Source organism: Pagrus major, chromosome 9 (genome assembly GCF_040436345.1).
Source record: "Pagrus major chromosome 9, Pma_NU_1.0".
Taxonomy (NCBI): Eukaryota; Metazoa; Chordata; class Actinopteri; order Spariformes; family Sparidae; genus Pagrus; species Pagrus major.
This window is the reverse complement of record NC_133223.1, coordinates 7396211-7409208: the sequence shown is the minus strand read 5'-3', so window position 1 is coordinate 7409208 and position 12998 is coordinate 7396211.

Genomic DNA, 12998 nt, shown 5'->3' with positions numbered 1-12998 from the left:
GCCTACAAGCCACAGTGTCTCACACCCACTGTGAAATTTGGTGGAGGATCGGTGATGATCTGGGGGTGCTTCAGCAAGGCTGGAATCGGGCAGCTTTGTGTTTGCGAAGGACGCATGAATCAAGCCACGTACAAGGTTATCCTGGAAGAAAACTTGCTTCCTTTTGCTCTGACAATGTTCCCTAACTCTGAGGATTTGTTTTTCCAGCAGGACAATGTGTTAGATTTAGGAGGCTTGACAACCGACTTAGTTTTATCAAACTTTACTGTACGTCTGTACAACAGCCATAACACAGAGTAGCTTCATGAACACGACTCTATTACTTCCGTATCACGTATCACGTATCACGTAGCAGATCTCGCGTAGCTACGGGTACCTCTAAGGCTCAAGTCTATTACATTACATCCCCTTTTTTATGCATTTTTAAGTTAACATGAATGAGAGTCTGTTCTTTTGTTGACTTAACCTGTGTAAACATGTCTTATTAAATATGAACACTTTACCAACATGAAATGTGACTAAACATTTTACACTATGCAAATGTTTCAAACTGTACTGACATTTAGCTTGCAATTATACAACCATGTACTTCAACATCTCTGAAACCATACCAAATATAACAATAAACATTCACTAACTTGTGCATATACTTAATCTACTCTCTGTATCTAACAGGTAGTCTCACTTGTCTACCGGATCTGGTTCGACATGAGAGTGTTTCAGATTGTTCATTCCGTGTCTCTGTATTTTCTGCAACCACAGTGTGTTCATCTGAACCTGTGTGTTTTGCATGTCCGTCATTTGTGTCACAGGGTTTCATCCCTGAGTCTGTGTTCATGTTGAGGTCTTGTGCATCTGTGACATGAAAGGTTTTCTCATCAGTTTTCCGCAGATACTTTCTGTTTCTTCTGTACCGTCTCCCATCAGGTGTACAAACTACAAAAGATCGCGGTTGGTCATGTTTGTGCAAGACTACTGCTGGCTGCCAGGTCCCTCCTTTTTGCACCCTGACATTTTCTCCTGCCTGCAGGTCAGACAGTGTCTTGGTTTGTCTGTCAAAATATAGTTTTTGTTTCACCTGCTTTTCTTTCAGCTGACTGCGTACTTGGACAGCACTTTCTGGAGTAAGGAGTGATGCTGAAGTTGGCAGTTTCCCTTTTAGCCGCCGTCCCATTAGTAGCTGGGCTGGTGATAATCCTACTCCCTCCAGCGGTGTGTTGCGATACTCCAGTAGTGAAATGTAGGGGTCACCATTAACTTCTGATTTTTTCAGCAGATTCTTAATTGTCTGTACTGTCCTTTCGGCTTGGCCGTTTGACTGAGCATGACCAGGACTGGACGTGGTGTGTGTGAATTCCCACTGTTCTGCAAAGTCCTTGAACTCAGCACTGGCATACTGAGGACCATTATCCGAGATGACAACATCAGGAATGCCATGCCTGGCAAACACTGATTTCAGTGCGACGATGACACTACCACTGGTGGTGTCTCTCAACTTTGATATTTCCGGGAACTTAGAGAAATAATCCACACAAAGCAGATACTCAGATCCTTTGAAGTGAAAGAGATCAGTCCCTACTTTCTCCCATGGTCTGTCTGGTACAGGGTGAGAGAGTAGCGGCTCTCTTGGGTTGCTGTTGCGGTTCTCATTACAAGTTGGACACTGTGACACCATCTCTTCAATGTGTGTATACATTAGCGGCCAATACAACACATCCCTGGCTCTCTCTTTGCACTTAACAATTCCTAAGTGTGATTCATGGATTTTGTTAAGCATTTCTTGTCTCAGCTGATGTGGAACGATGAGCTTTGCTCCTTTGAACATCAGCCCAGATGTGTGTGTGATTTCATCTCTAAATGTCCAATAGGGCTGCATTTCTTTTGGTACCGCACTTCTTTCATTCGGCCAACCTCTTAATGTAATGTCTTTCAGTAACTTCATTTCAGGGTCGTTTGTTGTTGCTGCCCTGAACTTGTGCAGTTTTTCCTCTGACATGGGTAAATGATGTGTGATCATGTTTACCTCCAGGTCTTTCTCCAGCAACTCTTCATTCTGCTCCTTGAGGAATGCTCGACTCAACGCATCTGCAATATGCAATTCCTTGCCCGGTCTGTAGGTGACTTTAAGGCTGTATCTTTGCAGCCTAAGCAGCATCCTCTGAAGCCTCATAGGAGCTTGGTGCAAGGGTTTTTTGAAAATACTCTCCAGCGGCTTGTGGTCACTCTCAACCTGAATGTCTTTTCCATACACATACTGGTGGAATTTCTCACACCCATAGACAATAGCAAGTAGTTCTTTTTCTATTTGCGCATACCTGCGCTGACAGTCAGTGAGAGCCCTCGACCCGTAAGCTACTGGCTGTCCATCCTGCAATATGACTGCACCGATGCCTTCTGAGCTTGCATCTACTGACAGCGTCAGTGGTTTGTTAACATCATAAAACTTTAAGGTTGGAGCGTTGGTGACCAGCTGTTTAAGTTTCTCAAAACTCCTCTTTTGTGTTTCCTCCCAGTGCCACTCCGTGTCTCCTTCAAGCAGCTTTCTTAAAGGTGCACTGATGTCTGACAAATTTGGGATGAACTTTGCGAGGTACTGAATCATCCCCATGAACCTCAGCAGTTCCTGCTTATTCTGTGGGTCTGGGAGCTGTGTCACTGCTCTCACTTTTTCCTCATCCGGTTTCAGTCCACTGGTGGTGAGTGTGTGTCCGATGTATTTAATTTCTTTTGTCCTGATAAAGCACTTGTTTTTGTTGAGTTTTAGATTATTCTCTTTTGCTCTCTCCAGCAACAACTTCAACCTGCGGTCGTGCTCTGCCACAGTGTCGCCCCAGACAAGCAAGTCATCAATGATGTTCACGACCCCATCTAGCCCTTCAATCATCTGCGCAATAGCTCTCTGAAACACCTCTGGCGCCGAAGAGATCCCAAACGGTAAACGCAGGAATCTGTATCTTCCAACAGGGGTATTAAATGTGCAGAGTTTCGAGCTTTCATCATCAAGTTTTATCTGCCAAAAACCCTGATTGGCGTCTAGTACTGAGAAGTACTTAGCGTTCGGCATACGGGAAACAACTTCTTCCACTGTGAGCAATGGATAATGCTCCCGTTTGATTGCTTGGTTTAAGTCTTTTGGGTCCATGCAGATACGAATTTTCTTGGGTGTGACCACTGTTACCATACTGTTAACCCACTCTGTCGGTTCCGTCTGCCTGGTTATTACTCCCAATTTCTCCATACGCTGTAGTTCTTCAATTACTCTGTCTCTGAGTGCTACAGGAATCCTTCTGGGAGCGTGCACAACAGGTGTAACAGTGTGATCAATCTGTATATGATGCTGACCAGGTAAGCAACCTAGTCCGGTGAAAAGATCCTCATAGTCCTTAAGGATGTCATTTTCTTTTCCAACATCATGCATCCTCTTCACTAAGCCAAGTTTCACACATGTGGCTCCTCCCAGTATAGCCGGAACATCTTCTTGTGTGATTTCAAACTCAATCTTGTGCTTTTGGCCTTTGTATTGACACGTTATTGCTCTTTTGCCCAGTGGTGCTATCTTCTGGCCAAAGAAGGCAACAAGTTTAGTATTACTAACACTGAGCTTTCCTCTGACATCCAGCGCATTTAAGGTTTTAACTGACATTGCATTGCAGTCTGCACCTGTATCCAGTTTAAAAGTCACAATTTTCTTGTTAATTGTCAGTCTTTCAGTCCATTTTTCTTCCTCTGTTTGTGCAGACTCCATCACTTTCACGTGTTTCTCATGCTCCTGTCTGACTGTGCCAATAAACATGTCATGTTCTTCCTCACTTTGTTCTATTGCATGTACATTCTTTCTCTGTTGGTGCTGTCGACTCTGTGATCTGCACATCTTGGCAAAGTGATTTTTCCTGTTGCATGTTTTACATGTTTGGCCAATAGCTGGACATTTTTTTGTTCCATGCTTGTAACCACATCTGCTGCAACTTGACTCATTTTGTTCTGTGTTTGCTTTCATTTTATCTTTTTGTCTGACAGTCCGTACTCTGTTCATTTCTATTTCTTCTGTGAGTGCTTTGACTTGACTGGTCGTTATTTCACTTGCACGACATATATCAATGGCTTTTTCTAGGGTCAGATCTACTTCTCTTAACAGTCTCCCTCTCACTTGGTCGTCAATAATACCACAAACAATTCTGTCACGTACCAGGGAGTCGTGCAACTGTCCAAATTCACAGTCCTTGGCCTTATTTTTCAAATCCGTTACATACGAATCAATGGACTCTGACTGTTTCTGGGCTCGTGTGAAGAACATGTGCCGTGTAGGAACCTCTGTCCATCGCCTCTGCATTATATTGAGGCCTGTTGTTTCTTGTTAACCCTTTCATCTGGATGAAGACGATTTACAGGCTACAGGGGTGCCATCTTATCTCCTGGCAGAGAGGATAGTGTTTCCTGGACCATAAAGACTTCAAATGAGGACAGTTTTAATTAATTTACAACTAAACTCCCATTTCTGAACTCTCTTTTCCCTTTGACCAGAACCTCCTCACACAGGTCATGAAGTTACCTGTGTCAGTTCACCAGGAAGGACGAACGAATGTCTTCAGAATGTGTTAATACAATGTCTTTACATTTGCAGATTAAGTAACACGCCTGATCACTTTCTACCTATTTCTCTCTCTGTCTCTATGACTTCTGATCCACAAACATTCACAGAGTGGACATCGGACACCTTCTGACGTGTTTTTCTATGCTGTTACTCTGTCTTCTTTAAATTTATGACACATCTGGATGCTATCTGCTCGCATTCCAAACCAAATGGTCTCTGTATTCTTCCAGATTTCAGACCATTTCTAATTAACCATTAAGTCAGTATCTCACAATCTTATTTCTTACATATTAAGAAACAGTAAGAGAAGCTCATAAAATTGATCTTTCTCCCGTTTCTCTACGATTAAGATTGACTGAAATCAAATTTTAATGTTTAATCTGTACTGTGTTCGGTGGAACCACAGCACCTCCTGATGGTGAGTCCTGATACAGTTGGACGAGAAATATTCTGTTTAATATGTTCATGGTTATAACCAGTAAATGACTCTGATATGTCTTTGTTTTAACAAGTATTAAGCTGAATATGTATAATTAATGTTTAATCACGTCATAATCCTTGTCATGATAGACAAAGTACATCTATTGAGCCATGGTGAGAAACTGAGAAGGTGAAGCACGGTTTAGTTCAGTGAGTTTCTGTGAATCTTAACACCTCCACTAAATCTTGGAGATAAAAGCCGGTAAGCCCCGCCTAGACACGCCTCGATTTGCAAGTAATAAAACGGAGAGATCACGTCTCTCGGTTCAGTTTTTGTTTTAGTTTTGTTTAGTTTTGTTTACAGGTTTTGTTTAGTTTTGTTTGTGTTTTTTTTAGTTTTGTTTACAGGTTTAGGTTTAGTTTTGTTTTTGTTTTGTTTTTAAAAGTTTTGTTTAAGTTTTTCTTTTGTAACTTATTTTGAAGCTCTTTACTTTACTTTGAAACACGCTCCAAGACAGCGATCTCAACAGAAGTGCTCACGCGTTGATTTTTCTCATTTTATATTTTTCGCAGTATTGATTAGCTTCTTTTATTAAGTTTGTACCAGAACGAAGTTCTGTTTTAATTTGTTTTATACCGTTAAGTATCGTAACCCGCTTTTGAAGAAGTGAACTTAATTTAGATTATCTTGCATTAACTAACAACGGAAGATCCGCCTGATCAACGTATCGTCCTCAGTTATTTTATTCAAGAAGTTAAATTTAGTTTATAAAGTCAGAGCCTGAAAACCACTCGAAGAAACGAAGAAGAACATCTTTATCACAATCATCATCACGACACAGCAACTTGCTGTGTCCGAGACCGTGCAAATGGTTTCCAACGAAAGACAGACTCTGTGACAAGCCCCCAGCGCTCGCTAGCGGTACCATCCCGCTGGGCATTGAGCCAAGATCTGCACCGGATCGGTACGGGACCAGCTGCCCTCTTCCTAAGACAAAGGACCGAGGTGCCCAACCGACTGATACCGGACGAGCTGACCCCGGCCATCGGACCGCCAGCTAGAGTCGCAAATCACCCGAGGGAATCCGCTGCCGCGGCCCCGCAACTCGGCTGAGAAAGTAGGCTCTCCATCACTCACAACAGCTGGATTCACACATGATACATGAGATGGTTTATGGCTCTGGTTCTGATCTTTTAGCTTAAGAGAAATTCGGTTAGGGTCTCGTTAGTATTAAAAATTACTACCGTAATATTTAAATGCTTCAACCTAACCCATGATCTCACCATCAGCCTATATTCCACTAATAACCCATTACTTAGTTATTTCACATTTCCTGTTACCTGTGTTATTCATTTAAATTGCCATTTCATTTATTTAACCTGAATTATTTAGTCAATAAACATATTTAACCGCATGTCATTGTCTGTGCAGGTTTGTTTTTAATGTGGAGAACCGATGGATATGTGTAGAATCTCACTGCTTCATATATGAGATGAATAAATTGATCTGAAATTGATTAGAATTGATACAAGTTAAACTTGTCCAGTCGAATTTGATTAATTACCTCCGGATTATTCAAATAGACAAAATAACGGAGGTGGTGCCCCATTAACGAGTGTTTATTATTAGTGTATCTCCTACATATTATTATGGTGCCGTCCGTGCGAGGCCACCTAAAACCACAGTTCTCTGCATTAAATTGAAGCCTACAGACAAACATCGGTTTTAATAATCAAAAAAACCCAAAGCTGTCTTAATGTTGTTTGGCTGTCCACCGAGTGATTAGTGCGATACTTAACCTTATATTCTCTACTGCATATACCTTGAATTGTGTGTGAGCATAAAACTTCGCTGAGATTTGATTTCGCTGCTTAATATGAAATTAATGTGTATGGATGCTGCGTTGTAACCAGATCCGTGTGTGATAAAGAGCGTTCAACATCGCTGCATGTTGGAAATTAATGTGTAGATGCTGCGTTGTACCAGATCCATGATTTAAAGAGTTGTTAAACGCCGCCGTGCGTTAATGCTTCATGTACAGATTCTGCGCTGTAATCACCAGATCTGTGAGTTAAAATTGTTCAGCGCCGCCGTGCGTTAATGTTTCGTGAACAGATCCTGCGTTGTACCAGGTCTGTGATTTATTTGCATGCATAAGTGTCGCTGCACACTTCTTAAATTAACCGGTTTGATGAATCATAAGCTGTTGCGCTGTGCCAAAGCTTAGAGATTCATTCTGAGATGAAGTCTATATCTACCGCGATGTTCCGGAGATATTTGTAACTTGCTCAGACCCTCGTGTGTTCTGATTTAGATTAGCTACCTAAACAGAAAACAGCTGTGTAAACAGTGAGAGGTTTATTTGATCTACCCCGTGTAGTATCAAGATTGGTTGCTATGGCAACAATCTCGTTCAGAAGACAGTATATTTGACTGTGTAAAGGAGGACAGAAAACCTCTATCAGTTGAAATGGTGAAAACACAAGTAAATGAATGCAATGCTAGTTGCTGGTTGAATGTTTTCTGAAGTGCTGAAAACTTGTTGGTGCTAAAATTAAAGTGGCAGGATTCACTGCGTGTGACCAGTGAACTCAACTGCTGTAACTTTGTTTGCTGAGAAATTAACCCTCCAGAGCCCAAACCGTCACTGACCCAAACCTTGAAAAACAAGGGGGGTATATCAGTGGGCGGAGCTAAAAGTCCCTCCTCTAGACTCTTCTTCGTGTAGCCTTGTTAAAATTAAATTCTGCGATAGCGCCCCTGGTGGCCAACTCTGTAAAACCTCCGAAGTTGCGATAGCGCCCTCTGTAGGACGATTCGGTAAAAGATTTTTATTTTGTGATAACTTCTTCTAATGACCAACTCTGTGAATATTAAATTTGTAACAACACCCCTGGTGGCTGATTCTGTTAACAACAAATACATTTGAATAGCATATTCTGCTGGCTAACTTGATTAATTGAATTTTGTCTTTCAGCTTTAATAGACTGAAATCCCACACAGGTACTTGCTAAATTGTATTATTGGAAACCTGTGATACTGCAATAACTACTATAGTGAATTAATGTGTCTCATTATTCAGGTAAATCGAATAATTAAGTTGTAAATTACGAATTTGACAACTTTAACCAGATTTGACAACTTTATTCCAAATTCAATTGAAATTTTTGTTGTATTACTTGGAATTTGATCTTGATATATGCTACGCGCATGCAAGTCAAAGAATTAAGCTGTTAACTACACATCCAAGTACTTTTAATCGAAAGCCACATTTAGATCAAATACTTTAGTCATTGTTGTTAACACATTAGCTGTCAAATCCTTTGAAATCCAAAACGTCTGCTGTTTTTGAGCTTCACAAATTGAGTTAATTAACCAAGCAAACCCAACCTCTAATTGAAAACAATTAGAATTTAAAAAGCTCAAATAAAATAAATAAATAAAACAAAGTAAATAGAATTTTGAATTGAATTTCTTTTCTTCTAAAAACAATGGCAGGGCCCGGTGATTCTGACACCGTGAGCCTAGTGAATCCCTTAGACAATCTAGATTCAGTAATACTGGATCTCACCACAGAGTTGCTACCAGATTATGCAGATAAAATCCAGAAGACCGACCCTAGTGAGCTACATGAAATAATGTCCGCGTTAGTATGCCAGTCCCTGACTGAAGAAATGAAAGGAAAAGCCAGAGAGAAAATGTTAGGGAAGATGATTATCGTGATGTCTGCACAACAAAAACGCAGAGACCAACTGCTAGAGAATGCTTTAGCTGAAATAACCCCTAAAAAGCAACACGAGAAAACTAAAGAGTCCTTAACTAAAGCAGAAGACTGCATTAACCGACTTGAGTCTCAGGTGAAAGCACAAAAAGAGGAACAGGCTGAAATGCAGGAAGGAAACTCAGAGCTCAAACAAGTCCTTCACGCCCAAGGACTAGAGCTAGATAAAACAGAATATGAACTTGAAAAAGTAACTAAACATCTTGAAGATGCTAACAAAGACCTTGGAAAAGCAACCAAGGAAAATAAGGAGCTAAAAAGTAAGCTCAAAGTTTGGGACAGGGCCAGAGAAAGAGAAAGGAAATGTCTACATGACATGCAACAGGCACTAAAAGAAGCCAGGGACCAAGTTAACGAATCCCATCTTGAACAGATGGAACAAGAGGCAGAGCTCGAAGAGGTTAAAAGGGAATTAAAGCACTCCTTTGAGTATAGTTCATTCCCAAAAGCGCCTACAGGTGCAAACTCTCATGAGGAAAACAAAAAGAGCAGATTCCACAGGAACGCTCAATTAGACATGTCCCCGCCACGATCTATGTCACCCATAGATCCTGTTGTCCAGTCTCGGACTGACAGGGACCTGCGTGACCGAGATAAAAGGTCTCCCTCCTCTCAGCCTCTCCCTCCTCCAAGCGCGCAATATTTGCGAGGCCCCTCCGACAGGGACCTAGATAAAATGGCTCGAAACATAACCCATTTCGAACCCAAACCTGGTGCCTTTAATGAAACTCACAGGCAATTTGACCCTGAATTTTTTCCCAACCCTCCCACCCAAATGATCGGCATTGCCGCTCAAGCTCAGGTAGTAGCCAATGCTCCTGACAACTCTTCAGAACCGAGACGCTCCGGTCCTGACTTGAAATACTTGCATGACGCATGCACTGCCTTGCGCATTGTTGAGGGCCTCCTTGTACATGTCTCCGACGCTCTCACTTCACCTGCATTCGTGGTGCCTCAGAGCCACAGGGGGGTGATGCTAATGCAGGCCCATAACTCTCCATGCGCAGGACATAGAAAAGCCAAAGCAACATACCAGGCACTCCAACAAGTAGCCTATTGGCCACACATGCAGGAAGATGTAGCAAACTACATCAAAGACTGCTCAATTTGCTGTCAGGCCCAACTGTCAAACCTGCTTCACAGAGCTCCCTTCCCACGAAGGGGCCACAGAGCCTACTATGACCAAAAGTGTCCCATGACAAAGTCAAAGTGGGGGACAAGATTTGGTACTACACCTCTGCTCCCCTGACTAGAAAGGCCAACCAAAACACCAGAAGGCTTGCCCGCAAGCTTCTGCCCCAAAAGATCAAAGTAAACAAAGGCCAGAAAGAGCAGACTCTCGCAACCAGATGAAACCACACAAAAACCCCATGGGACTCGACAGGGATGCAAACTTGTCTGATAGGTCATAAATAAGGATAAAACCTTTAAAGCACCTAAAAGTGCCAATCGCGAGTAGAATTTTATTTTATTTTTTTTGTCAACAAAGGTCACTGTTGTTCGCGTCATTTACAAAGTTGAATTGAGAAACAGGCTTTGTAAATTAACCTGCTAATTTAAACTGCTTAACTAAATACAGTCCTTTGATTCACCCAAAACTAATTGATTCAAAGTGGGGGTTAATCTAACACGTTTGCCCTTTGGTCCAAAGTGTATAATAAATTGAAAAGTAGAATTAAAACCAAACTCTGAGATTGTTCGCAAGGAACATCCCAGACTGTTGATCACCAGCTGTCGTCTACACACAAAGAAAGTGTTTATCAGAATGACAGACTCGACTTACAGGTTACAGCAGTTGCAGAAGCTCACTGTCACTCAATCAGAACTGAGTAATTTAGTTGCAGACCTAAACAATTAATTGGTAAATCCTTGATAAAGCTATCAGCTATAAAGCTTGTAAGAATATTTTATTTGTTTAAATCTTGGACTCTCTACAGTTCATGCTGTCAGTTTATTCACAGTAAAATCGCCATGAATGTGAATTTCAAGCTGAAATCCCAGACATCAGAGCGCAGATCAACCAACAACAGCAGGTGCTACAAACATAAGCCAATCATTGTAGAGCATCATTTTGGTGGTCAAAACCCACAGTGAAGTTCTGAATAAAACTCTCCTTGCTATAATCAGAATTAGAATCAGAAATACTTTAGTGATCCCTGAAGGGATATTGCTTGTGTTACAGCTGCTCCCAGTCAGTCTTAGAAAATAAGCAGGAATGTACATCTATATGAACAGTGTAATAAATATTTACGTGAGTAATCATTCTCCTTTCAGTCATGTCAGTTGATTATGCTCACACACAACCTGTCAGTTCGTTATGGCAGACACGCTGAGAGACATTGGATCCTCAGTGAACAGCTCAGCCATAAATAAGATTCTTCTGCATCTTATCCCACTGTTTCTGGTGAAGTAAATTTTATCCACCATTACCAGAGAACGTTATCCTATACATTGAAAATTTAGCTCCATCATTTGGACACAAACCAATATGAAATCAAGAAATCTAAATTTTTCGACAAACACACACTTGAGTTAGAGCAAAACACTCTTACTCAAGTGCAGTGATCAGTTATTGATAGCGACTCTCACAGTTAGTTGATAACAGTTACTATTGACAGTTCTATAACAGGCTCCTTAATTCTATAAGATTAAGAGTAGAACTTTCCACTAACCAAGTTAGTATCATCAGTACTGTTTTCCCTTATTTTTTCTTTACTATATGATTAGACCTTAGCACATGCCAAAGTCAGACACCATCTCTGATCATAAAGTGTGCCACCTGTGCTCCTCGACGATGGACATCATGACTTCATCGATCCAAAGTTCCCGCTACTACGGTCATTCAGATCGAAGTGGGGGATATGTAGGAACCTCTGTCCATCGCCTCTGCATTATATTGAGGCCTGTTGTTTCTTGTTAACCCTTTCATCTGGATGAAGACGATTTACAGGCTACAGGGGTGCCATCTTATCTCCTGGCAGAGAGGATAGTGTTTCCTGGACCATAAAGACTTCAAATGAGGACAGTTTTAATTAATTTACAACTAAACTCCCATTTCTGAACTCTCTTTTCCCTTTGACCAGAACCTCCTCACACAGGTCATGAAGTTACCTGTGTCAGTTCACCAGGAAGGACGAACGAATGTCTTCAGAATGTGTTAATACAATGTCTTTACATTTGCAGATTAAGTAACACGCCTGATCACTTTCTACCTATTTCTCTCTCTGTCTCTATGACTTCTGATCCACAAACATTCACAGAGTGGACATCGGACACCTTCTGACGTGTTTTTCTATGCTGTTACTCTGTCTTCTTTAAATTTATGACACATCTGGATGCTATCTGCTCGCATTCCAAACCAAATGGTCTCTGTATTCTTCCAGATTTCAGACCATTTCTAATTAACCATTAAGTCAGTATCTCACAATCTTATTTCTTACATATTAAGAAACAGTAAGAGAAGCTCATAAAATTGATCTTTCTCCCGTTTCTCTACGATTAAGATTGACTGAAATCAAATTTTAATGTTTAATCTGTACTGTGTTCGGTGGAACCACAGCACCTCCTGATGGTGAGTCCTGATACAGTTGGACGAGAAATATTCTGTTTAATATGTTCATGGTTATAACCAGTAAATGACTCTGATATGTCTTTGTTTTAACAAGTATTAAGCTGAATATGTATAATTAATGTTTAATCACGTCATAATCCTTGTCATGATAGACAAAGTACATCTATTGAGCCATGGTGAGAAACTGAGAAGGTGAAGCACGGTTTAGTTCAGTGAGTTTCTGTGAATCTTAACACCTCCACTAAATCTTGGAGATAAAAGCCGGTAAGCCCCGCCTAGACACGCCTCGATTTGCAAGTAATAAAACGGAGAGATCACGTCTCTCGGTTCAGTTTTTGTTTTAGTTTTGTTTAGTTTTGTTTACAGGTTTTGTTTAGTTTTGTTTGTGTTTTTTTTAGTTTTGTTTACAGGTTTAGGTTTAGTTTTGTTTTTGTTTTGTTTTTAAAAGTTTTGTTTAAGTTTTTCTTTTGTAACTTATTTTGAAGCTCTTTACTTTACTTTGAAACACGCTCCAAGACAGCGATCTCAACAGAAGTGCTCACGCGTTGATTTTTCTCATTTTATATTTTTCGCAGTATTGATTAGCTTCTTTTATTAAGTTTGTACCAGAACGAAGTTCTGTTTTAATTTGTTT